The sequence below is a fragment of the Stegodyphus dumicola genome, chromosome 8, assembly GCF_044657685.1.
Source record: "Stegodyphus dumicola isolate Sdum_Otavi_A_Nest chromosome 8, ASM4465768v1".
NCBI lineage: Eukaryota > Metazoa > Arthropoda > Arachnida > Araneae > Eresidae > Stegodyphus > Stegodyphus dumicola.
The window spans coordinates 135,749,799-135,776,970 of record NC_140775.1 but is presented as its reverse complement, the minus strand read 5'-3'; positions in this window follow the sequence as shown (position 1 = coordinate 135,776,970).

Sequence of the window (27,172 nt, the reverse complement as noted above, 5' to 3'; positions counted from 1 at the left end):
ATATGAGCTTCGGGCTTCCATTTATAAGAAGGCTTACATTTCTTACATTGACAAGTCAGACAAATCCTGAGAATAAATAATGACAGCCTCTTCCCTTTTTTTTCTTTATTAAATTTTCTTTTGTCACATACAGAAAAAATACCTATATTTTTGTATGCAAATATTATGAGCCTTTTTTTATTTCTTTGTGGAGTCATTAGAGGTCTTGATGCTGGAGAAAAGAAAAATGTGCAGTGCTCTCTCCGGGACTCGAACCTGCTCTCGAATACGCGTCGAGTGTCCTAAAGTTACACTACGAACACATGCTGGAAGAAGAGAGAAAATACCTTATATACTCCCCCTATTAAATTGCGACTGGTGATCAGGTGATACAATAGCCAAGTCCTGGTGATGACGAATTATTGTACACTACCTTTTAATTCGGACGCCACTGTAGAATCATTAGCTTTTTTTATGTTGGAGACGTGAAAAATGGGCATTGCCTCGTCGGGACTCGAAAATGGACCTCTCAAATATGCACCGAGCATGCTACCATTACATCACGAAGGCATGCTGGAAGAAGGAAGAAATTACCTTATATCTTATTGTAACGCATTTACAGCACCACATGGCGTTTCGATTTTGTTAAAGGAAAATTAAGGAAAATTTAATTAGGAAAATTAAGGAAAATTTCCAGAAACTATCTTTCATCAAGAATTGTGGATGTTTATCGTTGAATTTTCATCTGTAGAAAAACAAGATCGTACACATGTAAATATACTCCTAAACAAAGCGGTTATTCATATTGCAAAAATTTGAAACTGAGGGTATTTTTCTTTTTATAAGTACGAAATTATATTTTTAAATTTAATTTAATTATATTTTTTTACGACGGGCATTAGCCATTTTTTTGGGCTTTCGGTGAATTCATTTTCCACCGGAAGCGCTGGCAGTTTAATTGTGGAGGCACCAATAGGCAGGCAGCCAGGTACGTATCTCCAAATATTTGAATAAGATTTTTATCACCGTTTAAATTAATTAACTCCATTTTTAGGTTTTCTGGGCCATTTACTCACGTTCAATTTTAATCTTACTGAAATGTAAAATTGGGCTCCAAATCATTAAAATCTTAAACCTTTCTTCAAATTATTATCATAATAATGTTAATTAATTTATAGAAAACGTATTCGCGAGCTGTATGAAATTGCTTCGGGGACCGCCAATTTGAGACCACTGATGCAGGTTATTCCTTTTCGCTGTGTTTTTAACTGCTTTTGGATTGACCAGGATCTTGTGTTACCCTTGGACGTCGTTTTGGATATTACCCTGATTAATCAGAAGTTGGTTGTATTAATTTCAATCTTTAATTACGTAAAATATTTTGCATGGGTAATACAATGCTGCTATATCTCTATTAGTTTGAATAAAGGGACTTTTACAGTACTTCTTTTAGACTGAAAATACCCTCTTAATGCAATACAACAAACTACAAGAGCTTGAAGAAGGAGTATTATTTTCTATTATTATGTGAAACTACGTCTTAGAAAAATGAAATATGTAGACACCCATAATGTCTTGGAAACTAATGGATGAAAAATACGGAAAGAATCTAGAGGTAGCATTTGGCAAATGTTGCCATTAGTCAAAACAAAAATTTGATAAATCAGTTGCAATTTATCTTCCACGTCCCCTTGTGTTATAGCCAATTCACTCTGTAAAGTATAAGCTAGTTATCTTTCAAATTTAATATATTTGTAATAAATTAACAAACTGAGCGATGCAAATTCAATAAATACTCTTCTTAAAAATTTAAATATTTAATTTGCTTTTTGAATAATATGTCTAAATAGATCCAAATTAAAATATATTTAATTTATAATATATCCAAGTGATAATTCTAATGAACTTCTGAAGCTTTGCTGTAATTACTAAAATAGGGTTTTTAACACATTCGGTCATGCAGCTTTTACAGATTTTTAGCCCAAAGGAGCGTTAGCCGAGAAGGGCTATTATTCTCGAAAGATCATTTTGCGTTGAATCCCTCTAAAAGTTTGATTCACTTTTCAAAATGTTTCCATCAAATATTATCTCCCTGTTTTATATTTAAAGAAATTAAATAATGAAGAATCTGCATGAATTTATGTATGTTTTTCGCATTATGAAACGACAATAATTAGAGCCATCATATTTTGAATTACGTAATCCTCCACCTGAATGTGGGCACCTGGAAGTCTGAATTTTGATTTCGAATTTGTTTTATTATCTGTTTCATATTTTGTAAAACTTTAAGGAATTTTTGATCAACATACTCAACGATTTCAAAGAGAGCAATGGCAACACAATACGGAAAAAAAATTATGTCCAGCGCACTAGAGTGTTTATCGGAAATTCTAAAGATATGCTGTTTTTAAATATTTTGTAATATTGATGCTGAATTGAAGTTTATGTTGTTTAAGGGCGAAGAATATGATATTTACTAAATAAATGTTGTAGAATCATTAATTTTTTATGCTGGAGACGTGAAAAATGAGCAATGCACTCGCCGGGACTCGAACCTCTACCTCTCGTATACGTGCAGATTGTGCTACCGTTCCGCCACGAAGGCATTCTGGAAGGAGGGAGAAAATACCTTATAAGGTAACACGCAAAACATTAAAAAAAGTCCCTGTGGGTGTACTATAAAATTGGAAAGCTTTTAGATTTCATTTTATTTTATTTTGCATTTTGAATAATATGTCCAATAGGTTGTCGTCCGGAAACAACGCCTTAAAAACAGTGAGGGCGAAAACGTCGTGGAGAAAACAACGCAAGGCGAAAACGTCGTGGTACAAAACATCGTGGGAGAAAAGAAATCAAAGAGAATACATCGCAGTTCTAAAACATCGTGGTACAAAATATCGTCATCAAAAATAAAGCTGTTCAAAAACTTCGCAATTTAAAAATATCGTCGTCGAAAATATCGTGGTAAAAAATAAAGTACCTAGAAATCATCGCATGGCGATAACATCGCACACATGCGCTTTTCAGGTTTTAATTTCGCATAATGATTTGGGAGCGCAAAAAGGATATATTTACTTTTATAATTCATATTTTTGAATGAACTAATAAATTTTTACTGAAAAAGTAAGAAGGAAACTTATAAGCATTTAAAAATTCAAAATGAGTAGAAAATTAATGCAACTTACAGCACTTGATAAAATTTAAATTTACATAGTTAATTTACAAAAGTCGTTAATAAATTAATACTTTTTATAAAGTTTTACTCATAACTTTTCATGAAAAATACAGCCTAAAATGTTTAGAAAAAGTAAACTAAAAAACTAGAAAAAGTAAACTAAAAAAATGTTACCTCTACAAGAATTGCTTAGTTAATTATCAAATTACTTTCTTTCACGTTTGTTAATATATTATTGTTTTGGTGAAAATTAAATCTTGTTTTGCTTCCGTTTGTTCTTAAAGTGCCGTTAACATTTCTTGCGCTTCTAAATCTTTATGCCAATATGCATTTACAATTTTTAAAATCTGAAAAACGCATGTGTGCGATGATTTGTAGGTGCTTTATTTTTTACCACGATATTATTGACTACGATGTTTTTAAACTGCGAAGTTTTTGAACCGTTTTATTTTCGATGACAATATTTTGTACCACGATGTTTTAGAACTGCGATGTTATCTCTTTGCTTTCTTTTCTCCCACGATATTTGGTACCACGACGTTTTCGCCTTGCGTTGTTTTCTCCGCGACGTTTTCATCCGCGATGTCTTTGCCGCGAGGTTTTCGGCTGTATCCGTCTAACAGATGTAAATTAACCTACCTGATTTATAATATATCTAAGTGATGATTCTCATGAACTTTGCTGTAATTAATAAAAGAGGGTTTTTAACACCGTATGTTATGCAGCTTTTACAGAAGAATTGAATTTTTTTTTCATTCTTATAATTTTTATACGAGAATCTTCTTTTTGAGGTGCTAGACTGCAGTTACTGTAATTTTCAGGTATTTTTGCTTTTGTTTTCTAGTATCTGAATTTTGGAAATGTAAACATTCTTTACCTTAACAAACTTCGAGGTCTAATGGAAATATTTCCATTATGATAATTTTTATAAAAGAAATGTACTGGCCCTTAAATTAATTTCTGGTGTGCTGTTTAGCTTCTCCCTCCAAAAAATTATTATTGTTCTATGATTTACCTATTCTAAGTCCTAACCTTCTAAATGTAACGATTCAATGATAAAGTCTTAATTTTCTCTTCAAAATTTGAAAGGAAAAAAAGAAGAATATGAAAAATAATATGAATGTTTGTAACGATCTTTATAAATATATTTTTGGTCAGTGTAATATCTAAGCTTTTAATAATCTTGCAAGAACGAAAAAGAAGGGGAAAAAAGTTCTCGGTAGAGAAAAGTGTTAATGCTGAATCACTTAGATTTACTTATAAAGATGAAGAATACATAGTTTCTTCATCTTCGTTGATTTTCTGCTGTTAAAAAGTCGTACATCCTAATTCATTTAAATGGCGGACGATTTTGCTGCAATTTAAAAAAAAAAAAAAAAAAGAAAAAAAAAAAAGAAACATGAACCAGTGTGGTTCATATTTTAAACGCAAACTATTCACAGGAAGAAGTGGAAGTATATGTTTGTAGGAAAATTTTTGTTTGTCTTTATTTTATTTTATTTTTTAAATACCATGCATATTGCAGATTCATTTCTCTCAGAAAGAATTTAGGTATCTAAAAATGTAGGACAGATTGTGTGAACTTGGTTTTATTTTGCATGCAAACTAGTAATTACTTCATCTTTATTGGTGTCTTCGGGATACGCCATAATTTAGTTTCCTGATGATGAACAAAAAGGTGCCGTGAGCAAATTCGATGAACTTTGTTTATAGTGTTTTTTTTTTCACACGAGAACAACAAATAAAGAAGCACTCGATCTACTTCCTTCTCTTCGTGGGCATTATCTTTCAGCGTAATTTCCAACGTGTTTTGAATTATTTAATTTCGGGCGACAACACAAAGAAAATGGGTGGAAAAAACCGACATTTTTGAATAATAGTATATTACGAAAGAATGCCTCTAACTAAACTTCGGAATTCATTTAAATTTCCCATTAACTAGAGGAAAATGAAGTCTAATGTTTAAAGTTTTGATAGTTTTTTTGTTTAAAATGGGAAATGAATAAAACTAGGAACCCGAAAATTTATTTGATTTTTAACAGGAACACTAATATGACTGAGAGAAATTTCATAAATTAAGATTGAAGATTTATTTGGAAATATTCTTAACAAGTATTTCAAACGCATGCACAGTTTTGCATGATGGCAAAATGTAAGCAGTGCTAGATAAATGTGTTGCCATTCAAACAAAAAATAACATCTGAAGTTTCAAAACAGAGATTTGAATTCAATATGATTACCTAAAGTAATTTTGGCGCATGAACCGGCATATATCAGTTCATTGCTATCTTTCGCAAAGCATTATCTTGCGTTTCTCCAGTAATGTCGGCAGTAATTCTCGAACAGAGTTGATGTATCTGGTTGGTTATGAATGTCAAAAGAAAAAAAATATTCTAACGGTGAACAAAGCCTCAAACCAAAACATACAATATCTTCGTTCTTTCATAATCGAAAACTCGTTGCAATCGGTGCATTTCAGTGTAATCAAAAACTTAATGTGTTTTCACTGTGTTATGACCCTCGTCCAGTTTGCACAGGCTTCCTTAGTATCCCTGCCAAGTTGCTCATCATATTTTTAAAATGTTCTGTATTTTCTTCTTCGGATGAATGCATATAGTGAATATTATTTTAAAAACTGGTAGCTCAGTGAATATTATTTTAAAACACTGGTAGCTATTTGCACAAAAGCACTCAGCTGAATTACTAAATTACGTGTTTAATGACTATGGTGTTGTAAATCTGTGTTTTGTTTTTAAATGTTATTATATAATAGTTTTTATTAATTTGGTATCATCGTGCAATTGTTCTTTTAAATTTTCTATTTGATTTATGTTTCATTTTACTGCAGTTTCAGATATATTCATTTTATTTTACATAATTTTTAGTTTGTAGGTATTTGCAACTATATGTAGTTTTATCATTATGTAGTACACTGAGACTTCTATTTAACCGTCATTCTAGAATTTCAAACGATTCTGGTCTTTCCCAGACGTATCAACTTAAAAAGATGATCTTAAGTACTGAAGTTTACTTACCTTAAAAAAAAAATATGATCACTTTTGGAGACGGTTGTCTATGGACAGTGGTCAGCAGAAGAACGTCCACAGTAATTACAGTTTTTAGTAAATGTATGTGTGAGTTATGTCAACAGTACGAGCAAAAGCATGAAATCTTTTTACAGTCTACAGGGGCTTGGTGACTTTTTGCGAATTTGGCTACATTTTTAAAGTTCTGAGAAATGATAGTTTTGAGAGCCTGGAATGGCACGGAAGGATTTTTCAATAATGTTCCGGAAGTTCCTTTCCCTTTCGCTTATATTTTGGTGAAGTATATAAGATGTCCGTGGTTAGTTTAGAGTCAGTTTAGTCAGATGTATAATCTGGAGTATTATTGAGTTCAAGTATTGAGTAATTTTTCAGTTTCTGCCTTTTGAATTTGCGGACTCTGAAGCTATGAATTTGTGGCAGCAAATGATTCGGTATTTTAGGATCGAATATATGATATTTATCCTGTTATTATTAACAACATAGATATCATATATTCGATCAAGGAGGACTACGTTGTTATCCTTCGATTCTACTAGAGTTACCTTTTTCCCTTCTTTTTTAAATTTCATAATGATTTGCTTGATTGCTATTATTGCTTGTAAACCGCGAAAAAAGGGGGGGGACAGAGTTCTATATCTCTCGTTCTACTGAGCCGATTGATAAAATTCAAATTGCGTTTTTCATGTCTCAAAAGCGCGACTTAGGATATATATTACATTTATATATAGCACTGTTCTAACATAGGTATTTTGACACAAAATCGTATTTTTTCTGAAATAACATACCAATTTTTTTCCATATTTCGATTTTGCGACTCAAATTATGCCTAGATATAAAATTTTCTAAAATTGGTGCGAAATTTACGGAGAAATTCAAAAATTTATGTTGAATAATTCACTTGGTGAACTTCTTAATATATGGCAACCAATTCTCCTTTCCCTTCCATTATGCCAGAGCGGAAAAAAAGGCACCTCGTTCCTACAGTTTTACACTGCATGAGCTGAAAAAAAGTTACATCGTTCCTACTTTCAAATAATTTTGGCAAAGTGTCTAAACCCCATTTGATGTTTTATCGCTTCCAACAAGTCTGCCAAATTTCAAAACGCTCCGCTGTGTAAATTCGCGTATATCTTCGAAAAGTTTAAATAAAAAACTGTAATTTTTTGCAGGTATACTTAGAAATACGTCTACTTCAAGATAACGGTAAAAATTTTGTAGATTATAATTCAAATTTTTTTTGAAAAATTTATAAAAATTATTTAAAAATACATCATAAAAATTGGGTAAATTTTATTTGGAATGAACCTGAATTTCGAAATGTGAAATAAAGAATCAAATAAGTTTAATAAAAAAAAGAGAGCTTAATAAATATATACCAAACGCAATTAACATTGAGGAACTAAAATTTTGGGAACTAATTTTTTAAAAACTACTTGTGCGATTTTTACAAAACTTGGTAGTTTGGTGAAAATATGAAAAAAAAATTGGTATGCTATTTCAGAAAAAAGTATGATTTTGCGTCAATATACCTATATTAGAACAATGCTATATATAAATCTAATACATATCATAAGTCGCGCTTTCGAGGCATGAAAAACGCAAGTTCAATTTCATCAATCGCCCCAGTAGAACGGAAGATATTAGAAGTGTCTTTTTTTTTTTTTTTTTTTTTTTTTCCCGCAGTGTACTTGTTATAAGTGTTTTTCTCCATTATCTGTTTTGCAACCCTAGGAAATTTAAACGAACTATATTTCTAATATTTTCGTGGTTATTTTTTCCATTTTACAGTAAAATGTTTTACTATTCTTTGTTCAGTTTCCAGAGTATGTTCGGACAGATGTTCACTGGATCAAAGCAAATGACTAATTGCATAGAGAATTCTGTCTGTACATAAATATAATCAATTCTGACGCAATTTGAACTCCCTAAAAATTATTATTAAAAGTTTAGAAAAGAAAATGCAGGCACATAGCTTCATTTGCGTGCTTTCTATTTCGGTTTCATTAGTTACGGGTCGACAAATTTTTTTGCTAGAAAGGATTATTTCAGAAATGCAGGATCTCAGCTGGTACCATGGGACGGCTACAATAATAATAAATATTAAATGGAAAATTATATATATGTATGTTAAAGAATATGTAAATCAAAATTTAAATTCGTGGTAACCCCTTAATTTCGCCTCGCTGTTCTATAGTAATAATTTTTCTGGACTGCGTCATTTCTAGATCAATCCATTTTGTATGGCTTACGTAACGCTTATGACGTAGCTAAATCGGAGCCTGAATTTAAAACTTCGGGAACTGAAATCTAAACCAAAACCGTCTCTTGGTAAGCCTCCATATTGGATAATTGCGCACTTTTAGCTTCAGCTGTCTTGCAGTCGAGACGCTACGTCGCTTCCTTTGCTTTGTCGTGCAGCTAACTACGCCGTTATGTTATCAGGGTCAATGTTCCTTCTTACCTTCTTCGGGAACATGCAAGGACCTGACTCGGAACAGAGAGCTTACTAAAGCTATGTTCACTAATTGTGGGAAGTAGACAGGATACACAAGAAGGGTATACAAAACCCTTTATTTTTCTCTATTTACAATAACTTCCGTACTTCGGAATACACAGACCCGCTACTTGGGGTCAAAACGTAAAAGTATAAAAATAAAACTAAACTCTAATTTAACTTTAGAATAATAAACGTGGAAGATTGGCCTTATAATAGCAGGAAGCGTATGTAGTACAGAGAACTGTGAACACTACAATACGTTTAAAATTTATCAAGAGGATTAAAACCTCTGGCCTGGAAGGCAACCAGCAACTGCGTAACTTCTAAGGTAAGCGGCCTGCTTCGACTCACTGCTTCCTCTCTCTCGCTTGGCAAAAAGCCACAACTTAAATACTTGGCGTGCGCCGGACAAACTTTGCATAAATACCTTCACGCTTATAATTCTGGCCGGAAGTAGAAAATAAGAAGTGATAGTAAAGATTTAAAATAAAATAAACGTTAGTAAAACTTAAGATCCTTACATACTTCCCGCCAGAGTTAATTAGTTTGAAACTGAGGTCTAAAACGACCTTGTTGAAAACTTTTAGCTCTAGAATCTAACGCGAGGCCAATCTTTTACAAATATTTTTCGCTAGAAACTAGAAATTTAAAAGAAAGAAATTTGTTTTTACAATAGCAGCTCCCAGGATACACAATTTTTTTTCATCTGTACTGCATCCAAACAGGAGCTCTTATTCAAATCTGGTTCCTTCCAGAGATCTGGAAGGAAAACTAGTTTAATGAAATGTTACACAATGAAATGGCAAGTAACATGTATAATTATATTTCTCTTAACATTCTTATTTCATTCATGACTATTTTAATTATCATTCCCCGTGCTCTCTGACATGTGTTGTAAAAGAACACCAAACACGAATGTGTTTCTGTCTACGTGTTCCACACTTCCTCCTACAATCAAAACACTAACGTGTTAAAATTCAACATAACAAGACCTCGTAACACACCCTAATTTCAACTCTAAACCCTGAGGTACTATTCTGAAAGTGTCTAACTCTGAAGTGTAGCGTCAGAGAGCCTAACTACATCATTCAACCTTTAACACATATTCACCATGATTTAGTCTTTTTACAGTCACACGAATAAAAAAAAAATTTAACATTACTTTCACTTTTACCATATCACGGTATTTCTTAACATTTAAAATAACAGTTCACATTGTATATAAGAACATATTAACATGCCGTTAATTTTACACATTTGAAAACATACATTAGTAGTACATTGTTAACTTCTATTCTTTTCAAAGCAAGTGCCAATTCTTTCTATCAATACATTGAAATACTACATTTCAAAACGTCTTTCAGACTAAAACTTCTTTCTTGCTAGAATGTTTTAAATAAAATTTATACAATAACATTTTACAATATTTAAGTCTTTACACAACGCTATTATACATCAACTTTAGTTTTACGCGCGAGTAATTGAAAAACATAATACCAAAATCGGTAACAACTCATTTCTCGCCCTTTTGGCGATAAAGGTAGACCTCGCATGAGGTAAAACTTCTTGAAATCTGCCACTTGCAGTAAGAATGAAAGATTAACTAAAGTTTGCAAAGTAACATAAAATTTTACTTATCTTTGTGATATTCGGACATCCTTTTCTGGGCCCAGTCCTTAAAGGTATTGCACATAGTTGTTTGATTTATCCTCCTTCTTGTACGGGCTCGCCCTTCAATGCCTTCCTCTGGAAGCTTCCTTTTTTCACCAGTCCGGTCACCCTTGAATACCTTCTTCTTCTCCTCTGCTTGTGGTCTTGGCCGTTTGATGGCAGCTGGTCTTGGCGGAACCGGGAAACTTCTTTCGTGTTCCTGCTTGGACCTCGTTGCTGGCCGTTCAAATTTTCCTTGTAACTTTTCCTCCGCCGCTGATGGCTCTTCCGCAGTTCGGCGACATTTGCTGCGGAGAGTCCTGTCGGATGAGTAGATCTTCCGTTTTAGAGCCGGGTTATAGTTGCCGTCATTTCTCCTGGTTCTCTTCACATCCGTCGTCCTTCTCCCTTCTTCATTCTGGGGGTGTTCGTGAACTCTCTTTTCTGGACGGTGGAACGGCTTCTTTTTCTTGCTACCTTCAATTTTTCCGCGGGGAAATTTTCTTTTCACTTGCTCCTGCCTCTTAATGGCTTGCCCTTGTACTTGTCGTTTTTCCACCTCTGGAGCTTGTGCCTGCGGTGTCTGCCGTGCCGGATCCTGCAAAAGATCTGAAAATATTTGCATTTTATTACGATCAAAGTAGGGTTTGATTTGATCAATGTTTGCGGAGCAGGTTTCACCATTTCTGGCTTTTAACACTACTACAGCGTGAGTTATTTTTTCTATAACATATGGTCCTTCAAATCGTGGAAAAAATTTGGCAGTCTTATCTTGTGGTGCTGAAGAAAGTGAATGCTTAATTTTTAAAACTTCATCCCCTACTTTATAAGTTACTCCCCGTCGTTTCAAGTCGTAATATAATTTTTGTTTTCTCTGTGCTACTTCAGTATTCTTCTTTGCTTCCTTAATTAGTTTTTCTATATCACCCATTTTAAATTCTGGGGCTCTTTGTTGCACATAAAATAATTTATCTAACAGCGTTATAATCTTTCTGCCTAGAAATAACTCAGCAGGAGTTTTGCCCGTTGTATCATGTTTTGCGGTCCTAAGGGCGAAAGCAAATTCATTGACATAGTTATCCCAGCTTTTATGAAAATTTTTAACATAACTACGGATAATTTTCACTATATTTCTATTGACCCGTTCCGCTATATTTGATTGCGGCCGCTACGGGACCATTTTTAAATGACGTATGCCCAGTTTTTTGCACATGTCTTCAAATATATTACTTACAAATTGAGGACCATTATCCGATATAACTTTTAGGGGCGCCCGTATTTTAAAATATATTTATTTAAAATAGAATCAGTAACTAATTTCGCGGAGGCTCGTTTTAAGGGAACAATTTCGGTCCATTTACTAAAATGATCAACCATAACAAGGAGATAGCGACTTTATTTAACTGACTTTTTGGGAAAGGGCCCAATAAATCGATGCCAATTATTTCATTTGGAAATTCGGATTTAATACTATTTAGGAACCTGGCGGGCGGAAATTAATATAATTAAGTGCTTGACATGTTGGGCAGGACTGGACATACGCCCTTGTTAACTTTTTCAGTTCAGGAAAGTAGACTGCCTCACGTACGCGTTGGCTAGTTTTTCGAATACCAGCATGAGAAGCTAAAGGGCTGTCATGGAGCTCCTGCAGGATATTTAATCTAAGACTAGCTGGGATAACAGGTCGAAATTCGTTGTTGGAATTCGTAGTTTTTGTATAGAATAATAGACCATCTATTAGTTCGTAATGGGCCGCCCTATTTCTTATCGCCACAATATCTTGGTGGCTAAAATATTCAGGATCCTTCAAATACTCATAAATGCTTCCAAACTCAGGATCCTTACCCAGTTCGGTTATTACAGTTTCTCGGGAATTTATTGTACATGCTGTGAGCATTGCTACCTTTACGGTATTACATTGTTCATCTATTTTAATTCTTGATAGGGCATCTGCTACGATATTTTCCTTTCCGGGTGTATGCTTGATTACCAGATTATATTCTTTCAGCTTGAGTGCCCATCTTATTAACCTTGGGGATAAATTTTTCCCTGAGTACAATCTAGTTACCGCCGCATGATCAGAGTACACTGTTATTGGCGCCTTTCGAAAATAGACTCGGAACTTTTGCACTGCTAACAGAACTGCAAGTGCCTCTCTCTCGGTCGCGGAATAGTTTCTTTGTGTTTGATTTAAAGTTCGGCTAAAAAATGCCACGGGCTGCTGATTTTGCGAAAGTACCGCTCCTACCGCATAATCCGAAGCATCCGCTGAAATTTCTAAATTCTCATCCTTTTCAGGAAATTTCAACACAGGGGCTTGCGTTAATGCTTGTTTTAATTTTTCGAAAGCACTATTGGCTTCGGCCGTCCACGAGAATCTTGCCTTTTTCCTTATTAATTTTAACAATGGTTCAGCGATAGCTGCAAAATCTTTTATAAAGGACCTATAATATGAACAAAGTCCTAGAAAAGAAGAGAGCTTCTTTGCCGTGTTTGGAGTCGGATACTTTTGTACAGCGATTATTTTTGATTCGTCTGTCTCTATTCCTTTCTGAGATATCTTGTAACCTAAATATTTTAATTCAGGGGCTGCAAATTTGCACTTTCCACATTAACTTTTAGACCGGCCTCATTTAATAAAGAAAACACCTGTCTTAAATCCTGTACATGTTGGTCGAGATTATCACTAGTAATAATGATATCGTCTAAATAGATAAATGTGAACTTTCCAAGAACAGGTCTTAACACAATGTCCATGCATCGCTGAAATGTTGCCGGGACCCCTGAAAGGCCAAACGGCATACGCAAAAATGCATAAGTGCCAGACTTGGTTATAAAAGCAGTCTTAGGCACGTCCTCAGGCCTAACCCCTATTTGAAAATAACCAGTCGTTAAGTCTAAAGTCGTCATAAATTTGGTTGATTTTATGTTCCTTAGAATTTCTTCAATGATCGGTAACGGATATACCGGATATTTAGTTATAGAGTTTAATTTACGGTAATCAATAGCGAATCTCCACCTTTTTGGATGCGTCAAAGGATAGTCATTATTTTTCTTACATAAAACCACCGGGCTAGCATAACTACTTGAGATGGGCGTTATGATCTTTTTACGTAGCATATCGGTAATATGCCATTCAATAATTTTTTCCTTATTCTTATCATACCGGTATGCTTTGTGGCGAACTGGCATTGAATCTCCGGTGTCAATACTATGGTTAGTAACCTGAGTAAATCCTGGAATATCACTAAATAACGAAGCAAATTCACTTACCACTTGTCGGATTCTTCGTTGCTCTTCATTAGGCAGGTGGTCAAGGTTTAACATCGGCGGTTCAGCCTTTTCTTCTCGAGCTGGTTTCATCGTCAGCTTAAGGGACGCTTCATTAAAATCCAGCGTTGCTTGTGCCTCTGAAAGAAAATCTATTCCTAAGATAATATGTGCTTGCAAATTCTTTACTATAAAAAACATAACCTTTACTTGTTCGTCGTTGATACGGATGTATAGTGGTAATTTACCTATGCACATCTTTATCCTTGCGCCTCTAACACTGTCGTATTATCCGAATTATATATGCGATATTTACGAAAATACTTCCTAAAAAATCTTCTGCCACACAGGAACACTGCGCGCCTGTATCCAGGAGTGTGGTGGCTGGGATATTATTCACCAACACTTCAATCTTCGGAAGAGTCAAATTTTTCACCATTACTGTATTTAACTTGAAGGAAGAGGGGTTTTCTTGGCCTTCGGATTTCCGCACCCTCCCGTCAGCAGAAATCCGTTTTAGTTTAAATCCTTTTTTGTTTCCATGCTTTCCTTCTTTTTCCACTGACCTTGAGACTTTTTTCCTGGGTTGCTATTGAACTGTCGACTTTCGCCGGCTGTTTTTGAATGCTCGGGTTTCCTTGCCCACTGATTCGCTTTGCCTCCGTAGCCGTGTGTTTGAGTTTGCTGTGGTCTTGGCGCACCAAATTGGTTTCGTTCTTGATATTAACGTCTTCTTTCAATGTCCGCCGTTCTTCAACTTTCACACTGGATTGCTAGCTCAAATAACTTTTCCAGTGTAGTCGAATTCCTTAATTCAATAAAGTCTTGCACTTGGGGAAGTAACCTCGGCACAATCACTTGAATTATCTCAGGATCCGGACGGTTTCCATACAAGAGTTTGAAGACGTGAATTTTTCTTAAAATAAAGCTTGAGAGATTTTCGATTCTTTGCTGATATATACTGAAAAGTTCCTTTTCTAATTTCGCACGATCCCTTACAACAGGGAAGGCTTTTAGTAGGGCAGTCTTGAAATTCTCGTAAGTATAGGTGGGACTTCCTGCTTGACCCAAGAGACTTCTGCCTATACATTTGAACCAGTTAAGCGCTTGGCCCCTCAAAGCGCTGGTAGCTAAGGTAACTTTTGAAACTCGTGCACGGGGTAGAGCATGAAGTGGTCATCCAAATTTTTTCAAAAAACTGGTTACCGGTGAGTTTCCATTAAATGTTGCTTCTGGTTTCATCGAAGCGCGCATGGTCTGGACGATGTAACGAAATCCTTCCAGGGCGGCAGCTGGCATTTCTGGATTCTGAGCCGTTTCTGCAGGCAGCACAGGTTCTTCTTGAAACTCGGCCATGGTTATTCTTCTTCGTTGGGCGCCACTATCAGGGTCAATGTTCCTTCTTACCTTCTTCGGGAACATGCAAGGACCTGACTCGGAACAGAGAGCTTACTAAAGCTATGTTCACTAATTTTGGGAAGTACACAGGATACACAAGAAGGGTATACAAAACCCTTTATTTTTCTCTATTTACAATAACTTCCGTACTTCGGAATACACAGACCCGCTACTTGGGGTCAAAACGTAAAAGTATAAAAATAAAACTAAACTCTAATTTAACTTTAGAATAATAAACGTGGAAGATTGGCCTTATAATAACAGGAAGCGTATGTAGTACAGAGAACTGTGAACACTACAATACGTTTAAAATTTATCAAGAGGATTAAATCCTCTGGCCTGGAAGGCTACCAGCAACTGCGTAACTTCTAAGGTAAGCGGCCTGCTTCGACTCACTGCTTCCTCTCTCTCGCTTGGCAAAAAGCCACAACTTAAATACTTGGCGTTCGCCAGACAAACTTTGCATAAATACCTTCACGCTTATAATTCTGGCCGGAAGTAGAAAATAAGAAGTGATAGTAAAGATTTAAAATAAAATAAACGTTAGTAAAACTTAAGATCCTTACAATGTAAAATGTAATACTCTGCATGAAGTGTGGGGTGAGTATTGTGCCGATGATCATGTGTGACAAAAAATATATTTTCGATAATCAGTGGCTACGATAATCAGTGTCATCTTTCTAACTACGCGGTAAAGTCTCTCTAAGTTATTACTCAGCGAACCGTCATCAATCCGTTGCAGCTTACTCCAAGTCATCATATTTACATATATATATATATATATTATTCCGCCTGCTTCACTCCTCAATGGGCACTACAAATCAGTCGTGTTATTCTGATCGTTGCTACATTAACCTATTTTGGTTGTTTATCTTTTCAACCTTATTATAGATAAACAGATTTAACAATGGTTATTATTTTTGTTGGGTGTTCCAACTTATAATTTTTGGGGAATGTTAGTATAAAATTAGCAAAAAGGGTTAGCTAGCTTAGAGATATTTACATAGTATATACATGAGTTGAGGCTTGCTGCCTTTACATTTCGTCAGGTGCTTAGACCTGGTTATCTGCTATGATTAAGTTTCTCTTAGAATAGACATACTCTATGATAGTTCTGACGCCCCGCTGTCCGTAGTAATTCTGAAGAAGATCATTGAGGCTATGTGATCCCTGAAGCTGAGGAAGGAAGACTGATGGGAGAAGTGAGTGGACAGTCGTGGATGTAATGTGAAACGTTTGCTGAAGAAGCTGAAGTACCGCAGGCATTTTACGTTTTGATGGCAGAACCTGCTGAGGTACGCGGAAAATCTTCCGTGATTTGTGAAAGCTTCTTGTAGATAGAAATCTGTTTTCAGCCTTTTAGTGAAAACCACGGGAAAGATGGAGTAGGTGTGTCGACCGGTGTTTTTTTTTCTGAGTCGTCCCAGCGAGCTTGCCAGATGGACATGAAGGCGCAGAAGATCTTGTGTTTGGCAACGACTATGGAAAGTGGTATCTCTGAGTCGATGAAGTGATGACTTGTGGCTTCTTTAGCTAAAGAGTCGGCCCTTTCGTTACCTTGGATACCTTGATGACTACGTACCCAGTATAGAGACACTTGCCTGAAAGAAAACAAGGTAATAAGCACTTCTTTTAATGAAGAGATGTGGAAGGCTTGTGTGCCGTTCTTGTTCAGTGCCTGTAGGACGCTCATGCTGTCCGTGTAGAAGCTGATGGATGAAAAAATGGTGTTGCCCGCCCAGAGAGCTGCCTTCTTTAAAGCGAAGGACTCAGCCTGGAAAACCGAGGCTTGGTCACTAAGTCTGAACCGTGCTGAGTGAATTTCTGTATTGTTGTAGAAAGCGATATAGGCTGCACCTACTTGCTCTGAAACTTTAGAGCCATCAGAAAAGATTTCTAAGTCCTGTCCTTTTGGTAGATGTTTATCTTCATTTTGCATCTTCCGTGAGAGAGGGGTGGACGGGAGTATAGTGGGAATGTGGTTCTAAGGAGCGCTGGTCTATGAATGAGGAGTCATCAAGCTGGAAGGTGTCCTTAAAATGAACTAACCTATAGTATATATATGTAAAATATAAAAAAATACTTTGGCTTTGCTCTACGCGAACAGGCAACCTCTAATTAACTTTCGGCAATTTCTGGATCTTTACCCTAGACCAGTATTTTAGAGAACATTCGAGCATATTACGTAATCGCTCCTATATAAATGAAGAAATCGCGCCATTTTGCGTCAGAGACTGCTTTCTTCTCCTGCTGCTATCAGACCTTTGCTGCCAGGGCATTTATGATCTATGCAACATATATATATATAATAAAATATGTAAAAATGCTTAATTATATCACAATAAAATTAATTTATGTGAACTGTAAAAATTGTAATGTTCTAACAATTGTTTTGTCATTGAGAAAACGTTAATATGTAGTTCATAGATGTTGTCAGCCAAGTAAGAAAGCTGCAAACTGTTGTTGTTGTGCAACTGAAATAAGGTATTGATAGAACAATCTGCTGAAATCATTTTCTTAGCACAAACTATTGCAAAATCTATGTTGCCTACAGCTTTTCATTTTGATTTGAAGAAAAGAACGTGTACTCTGTCTACAGCTCGAAAACAAATTCATGAAATGACAAGTTTACTCGTATGCACGAAGTAAAGTTACGGATGTAAAACATAGCACGCTGTGGCTGGACAGATAATATGAGAATTTTCTAGCTGTGGAAAATTTATACACTTAGATATAGTGTTATCTAGATGAAGCCAAGATTGAATTTCTGTCACAAGTTTAATTATACAATTCATAAAACTGTTAAGATAAAATATGAATTTTCAGTAAAATTATTTTACGAGTGTTCTTTGTTCAAATATCTAATATTTTTAATAAAAAATGTCTAAAACACTTGAATATTATATATAAATAATTCAAATATTTAAAATATTTGAACCGAGGGGAACTTTAAAATTTGATGCCCGCAGGCAACGCATCGCTGACCTCTAGTTTAGATTATTTCTAGCCGAAAAATGGACGAAAATCATCTATGCGTATTATAGTGACATTCAGTTTAGAAAAGATATCTATAAGTAATAAATTGTATCCATAATTTCTTTTTCATTATTATGCTCTTATAATTTTCTTATTCCGCAACTGGGACCGGTACGCATTTCAACGTCTCATTTAAGCTGTAGGTGTGTAAATAATAAGCGTGTTTTATATTTAATAAGTTTGTAAACTATTAATATAGCTGCAAATTCGAAACTCTCTTTTTAAATGTGTAAAGGTAAGATACATTTATGATGCGGATTCGGCTTCTATAACTAAGGTTACGAATTAATTTAAAATTTACTTCCGATTTTCTAGCCTCCAAAAAAACCCTATGTTTAAAAAGATTTAAAAAAAAAAACTAAAGGTATTTATCATATACAAGACAGGATTTGGGAGTATAATAATATAATAAACTAAAATATTTTAAAGTCTTCTCAGTATCAAGCACGAATATATGTACCGAAAATAAATCTTGTATAGATATGACAGATGGTTTATGATTGAACTAATTAACTGATAAGAAAAATTTAACAAATATATATTTTATTTTTTCGGCGAAGAAATAATACAGTCAACTCTCTTAAAGAGGAGCATCGCTGAAAGTGATCAGTATTTCTGAGAAGTTGTTAATATCTACACTGAAAATCATTGATATTCGTAAGCTCTGAGGTGACTGTCAACTACTTCTACAGAAGATCAAAATCGTCTAGAACTGCCGCTGATCATTTACGGAGATTCTACTGTATTTCGAATATTGAAACAATTCATTCCTGTTTGTATGCCTTCCTATCGCAGCAGAAAGAGATACATGAAATCTAAAAAAACGCTTTAAACGTTATTCCATTCTAGTCCTATGACAAGCAACAGTTTCTAATTGCTGCTTGTCTTATTATATCACTGAAGTAGATTTTGACTGAAGAAGACTGCTCACCAGGCAGTTATTTGTACACATTTAAAGATCCAAACAATCAAACAAATAAATGCTTGCATTGTAAACCGTCAATTTAATCGTTGCTACCCATGGCAACAAAGTCTAGCTTGTTGGCATACCACTGTATATAAATAAGGAAAAACGCGTCATCCCTTCACCCACTTTCTCAGTTAATAATAGCAGGCGTAACATGCAGAACAAAAGAACGTTGATGTCTTCTGTCGATATCCATCTTTATAAATATCCTAATATAGCGGAGCACTTGAGAAGTCTCCTGAAAGTTGCCTTTCATGGCAAAATAGGGTGTATGTGTACATGCTCCAGAACTGTTTGTAACTACTGAGACTTCAAAAATAATCCACTCTTATAATCCACTTGTGGGGTCTGTCAGAGTTCAAGCAGCTACGGCGAACACGATAAAAAAAAAAGAAAAAAAAAAAAAAGAATGACCAGAAATATGGGTGTGCCTTAAAACGCGAAGTAGCGGTATATTGTCCTCGAAATGACCAGGTTGCATAAGACGTCCATTCGTGGTCATGGTAAAGTCTTGATTTCAGAAGGTGAGATTCTGAAATTGCTTCGATTTAAAAGCTAGAGTTTTAAGTGACGTCATCAAACAGAGGCCGGTTTTTCTATGGATAGTCTTGTAACAATGAAAGGATGTCTTCGCAATTTTCTTTTATTCTGATATACTTTGTGAATCTGTGATGTGTCCTTTAATGTGATGACTATGACAGAAGTAAAAGCTTGAAAGAGAAAGAAAACGAATCTTAATTCATGAAAGAATGGCTAGTAATACGTAAATTTAATCTTTTTCTTGAAGATATTTATTAAAATGTCTAATAAATTAAATTAAAATTTTCGTACCTTCTTTTAAAATGTAAGACTGAAAGAAAACTAGGGAGAAATAAAAAAAATATATATATATCAGGCTCTCAGGAGCCGCCTAAATATTTTTTCACTTGAGGTAAAGAAGTAAATTTGCACTCCAACGTAAATTCAAGTTAACTATATGAGTATACTTTTATAGTCATCAAAAAGTAATTATATTCAAAAGTAAATATATAATCATGATATTTTTAATTACAGCTTTATACATTCAGAAAAGTGATGCAATTAATGATATATAATTTTTAAATAAAAAACATTAAATAATACGTTTTCGATAAATATCAAATAACACTGTAAAGTAATTAATTGAAATTATATTACATTAATGCGGCCGAGAACTTTTTTAATTTAATACTTTCATGCCCTTATTTAAGTATTTCAAATTCTACCTGATTTCCTAGATCTAATTCCATACAGCGAATAGCTATGTTTGAAATATTTCCTTTGTCAAGCGAAAGTCTTATATAATTTTATAATATTTTGAGTTTGTTGTTAAAACATGCTTAACGTCAACTTTAAAAATTCCGATATGATTGAATTAGACTATATTCGTCTATTATATCTGAAAGATCTAAACTTGTAGGTGCTAAGCATTCAGAAAAATCCTGATTTTTAAAAATAAATAGAAAGTGATAAGCCATCTATTATATATATTTGCATATTTAAAAATAAATAAAAAGTGATAAGCCCTCTATTATATACGTTTGCATTTGCCTGCCTAAAAGAAAGATGTCTTCGTCGAGAATTTTCTAAAGGAAATTGGTTCGTACTTAACATTATATTCGCAGAAAACCTTCGAAACTCATTCTTTAGGATTTCAGCAAAGGTAATTAATATGTAGTTACAGTTTTTTATTGCGAAATTGTATTTACTTTCTCTTGCTTCCAGTATTAAATTTGATGTAGATAACATACATAAAATCCTTTATTAATTTGTTTAAAATTAATTTTATTTTCCATACGTTGCCATGGCTTATAATTTGATCTCTTAAGGAATTCAACGCATTAATGTAAGTAATAATAACGAAATAAAAAAATGTTATATATAAGAAAACAAACATTCTTATATATATTCTTATATATTCAAGGGGAAGTTGCCTCCAAGCCTAATTCTCCAATTACTCAATTCGTGTTTCGTCATCCATATAGGCAAGGGTATAGTAATATTCAAAACCAAAAGTAAAATCAAATGCTGTGAATTACTAAAAAAGAAATTTAAACTAACAGGAATTTTAAGAAATTTAGCAAGTAAATTGACTAAAAATTAAAATATTAATTAAATGTAAATTGCCAATATAATTAAGAGTAGAAAACCAAATTTTTTAGAAAACCAAAGTATATAGATGTATATACAATTTTAATAATATAATCACTAAATTTCAAATTATAATTAGCCTCATCAGTCTCTTTTAGCATCTTCATATACCCTGACACATGCTTACAGAATATTCTGTCCCTCAACAATTCAAAATTAAATTTCTTTCCTTTTCATATCCAAGAGTTAAGGATTTTTCTGTCAAAATTTAAATATAAAATAATTTTAAATCATTAATTATTAAATAAGTTTTTGATTTAGAATGGTTGCCTGATTAAAGTAAAATAAGTCAAGGCAGTTTATTTAATGGGAGGACCATCGTGCAGGACATTTTAAGCAAAATTGGCTCGTATTCACGTTACATATGAACAAAAACAAGAAAGCATTCATGCAGCCAGGATATCGAGCTACCACTTTTTAGTGGCTTATACACTTAGCCACTGACGAAAATTAAGTCCTTAATTGCAATTATTTTCTATGTTCCTTTATTCTTACCATGCATTGCCAGTGTTTTTTTAACTGAGTGTCTATTTGAATTAAAAATGTTAATAAAAAAATTTATTTGATTGTTTATTATAGTTTTCTAAAACTTTGAGCTTTTTAACACTTATGACTTTCTATAAACGTTTGAGCTCTTTAACACTTATGACCTTTTCTGTTATCTATATGGTATCCATGAGCTAGGATGTTAACAGTGAAGATGTGAAGATACTAGAGAACCATAAAAATGAGCTTAATAGGAAAGAACATCAGCAACTTCAGAAGAGAAATAAAAGGCAGCTATGAAAGAAATTTCTCCAGAAGAAGAGGAAGAAAGAAATATGATCCTGCTTCTCTTATCCGAAAATTGTGGACAAAATGGGTAGGATGAAATTTTCTCGTTATGATATTCCCCTGGTAAAGTAATAGCAAGCTACCACATAAGCATTTTCTATGACAATGCTATGTCTCAATTGAGAAATATTTTAAAACGTAGACAACAATATATCACAATTGGTCAAATTTTGGGTAAAACAAAAGCATGTTGATGTTGAGCAGAATTGAGTGGAGATTAGAGACGATGAAAAGATAAAGACGATACCTACTAAAGACAATTATCTGGTGTTTGTACGGAAAGGTACTTTGCATCCAAGCAATTACATTTTCCTTATCATATCCCATTTATGCCATTCACTCTTCTTCGTATAGGTACAATAAAGTAAAATTAACTTTAACAGTCTATTTTAATGTTGTGCTTATCTTTTGGTTATTCTATATTCAATGATTTCCATTGGTTTGGGATTACGGACTTGTGAACAAAATGCTGTTATAAATTTTAAATAAACAATCATCTGTGGTCCAGGAACGAAATTAATACATTTTACTATAATTCCTAAGGGAAAATTTCTTTCGGTTTACGGCCGTTTGACGAACGGTCCTCAGGAATGAAATGAATTTGTGAACCAAGGTTTCATTGTACTAATACTGATATTAGAAAAAGCATTAAATTACGATAAAGCATTTGCCGCAGGAATGATGTCGTTACAGGAACTTCACTGTGATTGCACATGATCAGGACACATTCATGCTCCGGTAATCGATTCAGTTTTAGCGAAGAGTTAACACCAGCTATTTCACTGTCCAGCTATTACGCCTAACTTTAGTTTCAGTAAGCTCCTCTATTAGTATGGTTCTTAAAGCGGGGAACTCTCACCGCCTAAATTGAAATCCTGGGCAGAATAGGAAAGATTATTCTTGTCGTGTTTGTGGTAAATAAGTAAACATGAAATTCTCATGTCAGCATGTGAGAAGGTAGCAGAAGAGTAGATACTATGATCTAAATTACGATGTAGTTGGGTAGAATCTGAGACTACTGTTGCTTTGGAATTCAAGGATTCTGTAATTCCACCAATAATTCTCAATCCGCTTCCAGAATCGAAGATAAAAAAATATTAGAGATGGATCAGATAGTAAGTTTTCTCGATTCTGACTACGAATCCTAAAATCTCTCTAACCACCTGCGTCATTTTTTTTTTCATGTAAGAGTAATAACGATAAAGAAAAAAAAGAATTTTCTTATAACATTAAAATATTTTAATATAAGCATGTTTTGAAAGCTATATTTAATGAATAGCGAATTTAAAATTTTTTTTAAAAATTCTATGTTTATTAAAAGGATACACATGAAATATGGTAAATGAAGAGCTAATTAAAACTCTTGAATATTGTGTTTCATTTTCTCTTTAAAATTTCAGAACAAATATTTGAATAGCATTTCATATGTTTTCTATTTTTACGGAATTATACCTAAATCGAAACAATCATAGAGATGGCGAAATATATATGAAGAGTTTACAGAGGTAAACGCTAAACATGGAACTAATTCTTTCCAGTAAACTAACAGTCACAGTGTGACACTTGTGGGAGCTTCCATGTGAAATTATTAATTCAGATGCACTGACACTGCAACAATTACATTCTTTTATTTAAATGACGTCCTGGACGTCTTTTCTGGACATCAATAAAACTAACTTTTCCTAAGTTTTCTTACAGTTTTAACGTTTTTTTTTTGTTTTGTTTTGTTTTGTTTTGTTTTTGTTTTTTGATTAGAATTCGAAAGCTTCGAATGATGAAAAAGAGCAGGTAGTTACCGAAACTCCATTAATTTTCAAGAAAAATGGGATCCAAGTGCCCTATCAATAAATATCAAACACGATTTTCTTCGATTTCTTATTATCATTTTCATATTTTCTTATTATCATCACTCAACTTATTTTTTACTTCTGATAACAGCTTCAAAATTATTCAGAAAAGATCTCACAATGTTGTTTGCATTGCAAAATCTTAGTACAACCTAATTACTGTTATTTTAACACTTGAATTCAGTTCCGGCATTGAAACAACCAGTATTAAAAGGACTTTGATCTGGGCTGAACAATCGTGTTAAATCAGACTAACAAACAAACAAGGAAAAGAAGTGTACGTTCCAACCAATATGAAATATATAATTTAAGCGCAGTTATGTCCAGCTATAAATCAAAATTTTTGCAACACAATCGAAGCTTCCATCTTAAAGCAGAATTATGTTTATTTTTCTACTCGAACACGTAACCTGCACTGGGCCCAAGACATAAAAATGGAAGAGAATGATAATATTTGTTTCCTCACGCATTACAGGACCTTAAGAACTGATACGTGTCTTCACGATTAATCGTGAGCTGCAGATGCGCCTAAATTTAAGCGATTTCATCAAGAAATGTGTTTATGTGGTTGGTTAACGAGAAGAAACCTTTCTGAAACTCGTTATTGCAAATGATTAATTCAGAAATAATCCGTGGAAAGATTTTTTTTATAGTTCTTCAGAAAGGTCAGATTTTTTGTTATTGCATTCAAGAATAAAACCATTTTTAAATAGTTAATTGCGATGCAGGATTTTTTTAAATAAAAATAATCAAATTCTATTTATATTTTTTATTTGATTAGCACAATACACCGCGAAGATGACATCCGTTCCGGGTCTTCCAGGTCTATGGAATTGAACGTCATTTCAACGGAAGTCATCGGCTAACTCACAACCCTAACTTTGTTTTTTTCAGTATTGGAAAGCAACATAGTTGTTACTTTGGCATACAAGGCCTGCTGTTAAATACATTTCTGATAGTTTTTTTGTTTGTTTTTTGTTACAAGATAGTTTGAATAGCACAGTATTGTGGTTTACATAAACATTTACTTAGCATTGATCTATGGTTCTTCATGAGTTAATGGTGCAATGATTTTTTCTTTGTTTTGTATATGTATGTAAAATGTATATATAAAAAAATAAAAATACTACGATGGCTTTGCCCTATATGCGAACAGGCAACCTCTAATTAACTTTCCGCAATTTCAATATCTTCCCCCTAGACCAGTACTTTCGAGAACATTCTGGCGTGTTATGTAACTACTAGTATAAATACAGAGTTTCACGCCATTTTTCGTCAGACTGCTTTCTCCTCTTGCTGCTATCAGACCTTTGCTGCCGCTCTTCCCACCTGTCCCCCTTTGTTCGAATAGTATGATGCAGTAAATTTAATCTTATTTAGTTTAAATCATTAGTGAATATGTAATTTGGGGAATTTCGTCTAAAAGAATAATGATCTGCTATTTGAACTGAATAAAGGTATGGAGCTATAAAGTTATTGGATGCCTTACTTACACTCAGCCACAGCAATGTCCGGATTCTGATGCCAAGCTTCGTCATTCCTGTGCCTGCCTACCACAATATTTACATGTATAAATACTGAAATATGGACTAAAATTGAGACTGAAAATTTTCTACTCTTTTCATTCCAGTAGGTTAATTTCGTATTATCCTACATGGCTACACGCATGTCCATTTGTTTATGTGGGACTTATGAATTATATTAAAGTAAGAACTCCAATATACATTATATCCATATAAGAACTCCATTATCCGATCATTTCTGGATAATATAACTTTAAACACTTCCAAGAAAAACCATCTATCAGATGTTTATTTTTATTTATTTATTTATTCCACTTTTCAATAAAATCCTCTTTGCGACAATTAAATGTTGCTAATCAGCGATGCATGCGATCTTTCACTTATTTTTTGTTAACTTAAAATTCGCTATTCAGTTCAGTGTAAGTTACGTAATTTTATTTATCCTTTAAATGCTATCATAAATGCCCTATGTATAATAACTTTCTGACACCCTATAAAAAAAACGAAAAATTCCCGATTCTACTTCTTTGCGCGCGTTGTCGTCTTTATCCATAGTAAAGTCTATAGTTAAATTTTTTAGTAATGTATAGTTCGCAAATTTCTATATTTCTCATTTTAATTTTCTTCCGTGGGAATGTAATTTTTTGATATTTTGACATTTTTATAAATATTTAGATTAAAATAAATATATACTTTTCTTTATATTTGTACTTTTTTGATATTTTGATATTTTTATAAATATTTAGATTAAAATAAATATATACTTTTCTATATATTTGTACTTTTTTGCATTTAATTTTACTCAAAAGTTAAAATACATTTTTTATATTTTGAAATTTTAGGAAATATGGATTATAGTAAATATAGATTACAACCTCTTTGCATATTTCTGCTTTTAAAACTTGCTTAGACTGTTATATACTGCTAATCTCTACATATAATAAAATAAAGAGTCTGTGTGTGTGTGTGTGTGTCTTTCGTTTGCGTTGCGCGTAAGCTAATAGACCCACGGCTACGAAATTTGGTACATAGGTACATCTAGACAAGAGCCAGTGCACCTCAAAGCGATTTTTTCAAAATTCGAATTCGATTTTTTTTTTTTTTTTTTTTTTTTAAGTAAAATCAGAATTTTCAACACAGCGAATTCAAACTTCTTCTTTTCGCGCTCTCACATCCCAAAAGGATGGGATGGGGTCGGTGTGAGTCACAAGAATGCCCTAGGGGTTATGATCCGCTCGCGAACTGATTAAAGAACCGATTCAGTTTACTGAGCGAGGGAATTGTGATCCCACGAAAATGATTGGTAGCTCTCTCGACAGTTTTTATATAAAGCGGGCCAGAAAAATTCGATTTTATCGAAGACCTGAAATTGATGAAAATTTATTCGAGGTGTCAAAAAAATGTCTGTCTGATTTCTCAATAATATCGGTAGAAAATAAAATATTATGAATATTTTATAAAATTAAAATTTAGTAGCAGTTAAATATCCGTTTTACTATAAAATGTTTCGCATTTTTTTAATATTTCAGAAAATTTGTTTGATTAAATCTGGGATTTTCAACGAGGTCGGCATTGACACCTGAGATTTGGGAAATTTTAGAGAGGTCTATGATGATCAAGGGTTCGATTGGACGTCGGTAGTCGATTATACACTTGCTACTGATAGGCATAATCACGATCTCATTGACTGAAAAATATTTTATTAAAAAATTTATAATTTACTGTTTATTCATATTAAGCTATAAAATGTAGTAAGGAAGAAATCTAAAAATAAATGTAA